This window comes from Clytia hemisphaerica, unplaced genomic scaffold, assembly GCF_902728285.1.
Source record: "Clytia hemisphaerica strain Z4C2 unplaced genomic scaffold, Clytia hemisphaerica genome assembly, whole genome shotgun sequence".
In the NCBI taxonomy this organism is placed as follows: Eukaryota; Metazoa; Cnidaria; class Hydrozoa; order Leptothecata; family Clytiidae; genus Clytia; species Clytia hemisphaerica.
In genome coordinates, this window is record NW_027103287.1 from 61,497 (window position 1) to 67,164 (window position 5,668).

Below are 5,668 nucleotides of genomic sequence, written 5' to 3' on the forward strand. Positions count from 1 at the left end.
GTCAAAATGGGATTTAGCTTCATGATCCAATAGCAGTAGGAAAAAATTAAAAATGGTCTTTTAATGAGATTTTGGACTAAAATTAAAAAGAATGCCAAAAGTTAACCTTTTTGAGATTTTGACCGTATTTCGTCAACGAGTGACCAAATTTAGTTCTCTTTTACTATATTCTGTCCTTTAGCGAATTGAAGTTTACAACTTGGCATCCCTTCGTAAATTCTTCTTTTATACCCTTCTCCTATTTTCCCCTCAACAGATGTTTAGGCTTCTGCTAATCATCTAGCGAAAAAGTTTCTTCCTATAGGAAGTATAGGTCTGCGAATCAGACTACAGACGTCCAGCCCCCTTTCTAAAACGAATGAAATGTTTAAAATCGACCTATATCGTTCCCTTTTCTAGAATGAAGAAAACAAAAAAGGAGTTGAAGATGAAGACGAAAAAGCTGGAAAAGGAGACGAGGTAGATATTCATAATTTTTTTCCTGCATTTCCTCATAAAATCACTTTTTTAATACTACAATATTTTGGGCCTAATTCTCTAAAGATACATTTTTTATTATCTTTTCCAGATCCCTTGTTAACCCTTAGACGTCACACCATTTGAAGTACCCTTTTTTACTAATAATGACATGGATGTGTTTTATTCGGGAAAATATGGGGACTCTCGACTAGTTCTATCAAATGAGCGATTTTATATTTTGATTGAAGTTTGACAAGATTAATGTTTTACTGTAGCTGGATTTTTGGATTTTTTGACCGGGTTGACCTGAACAGTGCGAGGTTTGACTGGGTTTATGTAGACCATTTATCTATTAATTTTGACCAGGTTTGAAAATTTTAACCAATTTTGACCCATTTTTAACCAATTTTGACTGCTTTTCCCACCGGGGCTTGAAGTTAAGCCATTTTTGGCATTTTTTTTTCCATCGGGGCGGATTTGACTGGGTTTCTGACACAGGGGTGTTCGTAGCGCCATCCTTAGGCAAAATTTTTGACTTTTAGTCGTCTTGTTTAATTTAGGATGAAGAAAAAGACAAAGGAGTACAAGATGATGATGAGAAAGATGGAAAAACAGAGGTGAGGGGAAATTTCAGGGTTACTTTTCTCACCTTTTGGTAAATCTTTCCAGTGAGTAGAGGGTTAGTAGGTAGGGAACCCACTGGGTCTATGATGCGGAGGTGTGAAAACGAAGGAACCTCTAGTAATTTTAGAAACTTACGATGATCTCTCTAATGAGGCTAGACGCGTAAATCAAATTGTATAGAGAAATTCTTTAAAGATCTCATACTCACTCTAGGCTTCACTATAAATTTTTGGATTACTATGTATTTTCTAAGTTATAATTATATGGAAAAAATATTCAATTGACTTTTTTGAGCTGAATTGATGGATTCTTCAATACCCTTCTGAGATTCGGAAAATTCCGCCAGGAAGAAAAAAATAAAATCAACGTGAATGTCGATTACTGTTAAAAAGTAGAGGGTCATTTGGAACACGAAGAACTTAGAACAGAGAATGTATCTCCTGTTATCTCCAAGGGTTTTGAAATTGGTCGTCATTTTTCGTCGACAATCCACAATCACAAACGAACATCAAATCTTATCATTTTCTATTATAAATCTAGGACGAAGAGAATGAACGATACGTTAAAGAAGATCAATGTGAAGATGAAAATGAATGTGGGAGAGAGAATGAGGTATTCGACAATTCTTTATGCCTTTTTTTCTTATTGAATTTACAAATTGAATAATCTGGCCGATTTTATGAAATTTGTTCTCGAGATTTCGCGCTGAAGAAATATTCCCATTCCCACTCCCATTTTATCCAAATCAAATTTTACCAACGTTATTTGAAATCTATTTGAACTGGTCTGATTGAAGTGATTAATTTCTCACAAATTTTCCAAACACCAAAAAGCGTCCACCGATAAAGCGATCAAAAAGAACTAAACTGTCGTGTAACTTAAATGTGAGCAAAAAGCATAATGGTGTAAGAAGATTATTGAAGCAATTATACGCAGTTTTTTAATAAGAATTACATAAATCGAGATGAACCTCGCAATTCTTAATTTTTCACGAATGTGAGCCCTAAAAAGATTTTAAGTGATTCTTAAGTTTAGAAGACTGGAAAAATAAAAAATGCATTTAATTAAAGTAGAACTCGTGTCAAAAATAAGATTTTTTCTGCAAAATAAATAGTTCTTCACAAATATACCAATATAGAACCGAAATGACAAGAATTCGAAATTTTCTAAGCAGAACCATATGGAACCATATTTCAGTCAAAATTTGAGGCTGAGCATTATTATTAAAAAATTCTTAAAATTTCTCGATTTTGAGCCTCGTGATTCTTATAAAAAGAATTCTTTTAAAAAAAACTGTGTATCTAATCTTGTTTCAGGCTAATGTGGATTTTCAGCGGACAGAAAGGACTCAAAATGTGTGACTGAAATCTTTGACGAGGTAACGTTTAGCTATTGTAACCAGTCATGGAGAAGTTTCAGTCATAGTAGCCCTCATTTATGGGCCCCAATTTAGTTTTTTAACTTTAATCTTCAAATAACCCTAGTTCCATCAGGGTCTCTAAATATTTTATTAAGCAACTCATATAAAAAGAATACACTCTTCTCGAGATGCATAAAAGCATTGCAGGTCTCCTTTTCAAACATTGTTGCTAGGGTAACTCGACAATATTTTACATATAATTATTGTTTGTAAACGTTTGCGCTTTTGTTTTAAGATTTATAACTACCTCCTGGGAATACTACATTTACGTCTATGTAGATTTACTTATAATGATTATTCCGTTTGAAAACGAGGCCTGCAATGCTTTTTATACAGGGTGTCCCTAATTAAAGGATCGAGTTTGAACATGCTATTAAGAAGAAAAGTTTTTGTGTGTTAACGCTAACAATGAATAATGAATACACACATAAAACTTTCTACTCATAGCTGTGTTTCGACTCGATCCTTTAATACACCTTTCCCGTAATGCAAACTTCTCAGAAATGGCCCGGGAAAAAGTGCGCTCCACCGTTGTGTATAAAATTATTTGGGAGGTAAACGAACGCGTTTTTGCCTGCGAGGGGTTCGGAAAAGTGGGTTTTCAGGTTCTAACTTTTGATAGCGATCTCTTTTTGGCAAAAAATATTCAGGGTTGCATAATATCATAAATAAAGAGAACATACTCAAATTTGAGAAGATTTTGCTCATCAGAAGTCGAGAAAAGCTCAGAAAACCAACTTTTCCCAAGGAAACCCAGGCAAAAACGGGTTTGTTTACCTCCAGAGACCAAACGGTGGAGAGCAACAAAATAATGCACGCGCATCTGTTTGGCGAATTACGGGAAAGGTGTATTAGTGACACCCTGTACATCTCGAGAAGAGTGTATTCGATAAATAGTATGAAGCAATTGTTATTCATTTTTTATTTAGACTGATGTTGAAAGTTTTATGAACGTTAAGTCTTTCGAAGACAACATTCAAACATGCTTTTGTAAGATGAATTTGATATATTACACCCAATTCCTTTTTAATACTAGTAGGGCCCGGGGGGGGGGGCACCTAGGCAAAATGGGTGCCGGGTATGTGCGAGCCATAAGGGTACCTTTTTCACAATCTCAAAAGTCTCTGAAAGGGGTACAAAAACCATTAAAAAGCAAAGTAAGTCTCTGAAAGGGTCCAAAATTTACAAAAAATCGAAATTTCCTCTCTCAAAGGGTCGCGATTTTCGAAAATTTGGACAAAAAACGGTCAAAAATCAGCAAAAAATTTTGAGAAAAGTCTCTTAAAGGGTCCTAAAAACGCCGATTTTTACTCTCTCTAAGGGTCGATTTTCGATTTTTGGCTCGCACATACCCGTCACATCGCAAACCCAGTACCCCCGGTTAATAGGGGGATATCAATATTATTGAAGGGAGTACTGGGAATTTCGAAATAGAACGGGGGGTTTGAATATAAAGGGGGAATTCAATAAGAATGGGGGAGGTAAACTTTTTGGTCTAAATATGCTGTCTCTTACTGATTCTGGCTACTGAAAATGATAATGATGAGTCAAAACTTTTTTTAAAATGTAGAACTTAAAGTTTCATGCTTACAATCATCAGCTACATATGATACAAGTTTGATCTAATTGAAAAAAATTCAAAATTCAAACACCGCTAGAATCGACAAGTCGTAAAAATTAATGAGTAATTAGAAAAAATAAAATTATAATTCCCATGTGAGCAGCTATGTCCAGTCTTTTGTTTTATAATGTTTGAACATAAACTTATTCATGTGACGACATTTAGAAACGATTTCGGATCTTTTGTTAAGCAATTCGTCTTTGTTTTCGAATCTCAGGATTTCTAATTTTTCTTGTAAACAAAGGCGGCACATTTTGGAAGTGTTAGAGTAAGATTCGGCCCGTTTTTGGATAGACCATTTTAACGTCGGGGCAATATTCTTTTCTTTTAAGGCCCAAATATACGTAGACAGGGTTGTGCTGTTTTTGTACTTAGCGTTGTTGATAGATTGCTTGTGTTCATTATATCGCTGCTTGAATTCTCTTTCGGTAAGGCCAAGGTATGATTTCTTATCATGATTAGGTGCTGTAACTTCGCATTTATATACAATGGATTTGGTTTTGCATTTGTTTTGTAACGGACATGCATTTTTATTACGACAGTTGCAATGTTGGTCGTTGTCTTCAGGTTTCAATAAAATCTTTTATTGTGGGAGTTTATAACAGAACGGACGTTTTCGGTACAAGAGTAGCTCACTTTGACATTGTTTTTGTTGAAAACTAAATAAAGTTTGTTTGCTTTTGTAAAATGTTTATCAATGAGTTTTAGGAAGGTTTTTCCTACATTTGTTGAGACGTTTTTGTTGTACGGGGGGTTGAACCATATAATTTTTCGCTTTCTTGATCGACGATTTTCTGTATTTTGGTAGGTATTTTCATATGATAAGTTGATGTTTTTGTAACCACTTGCTTTTAAAGCTTCTTCGTAGATAGGTTTGGCTTGCTTGATTGAAAATATTTTCATTTGAGGAGTTTTTTGAAAGTTTCTTGTTTATGGAAAGTGGCAGTTGCTTTATAATATTTTGAGGATGGTTTGAAGATGTGTTTACATATGAAAGGGTATCATTCGGTTTTTTGAACGGTCGGTAAGTACCTGTGTTTAGATCAAGTGTCAAATCGAGAAAATCAACGGTTTTTCAAGTTAATGTCGATTTCAATGTCAAATCCTATGTTTTTGAAAATTTCGACAATTTTTTGACGGGTAGATTCAGCGTCTTTTCTTGTCAGGTTACGGAATATCATTAAACCATCGTCACGATACAAACCAATATTACGCTTGTCAGTGATTTGCGAAAGGTTGTTCAAAATGTAAATACCGACAAGTTCACACACTTCAGCACCATCGTAACTTCCCATTGTGACGTCGAAGCAATCGTGAGATTTGTTCTTTTTCCATGATACGTTGTTTGAAAAGAGAAGGGATTTACGGCAGTGATTGATTGTTCTGAGATCATTTTCTGAAATTGTTATGTATTGCATTGCGAAATTTAGTGCGTTGTCAAGTATTTCTTTAGTGATATTTGGGTAAAACTCTTTAATGTCCATTTGAATAAAGGAGTGTTCATTTTTATTTTCGATGGATGAAAACCATTCGATGACTTGGTC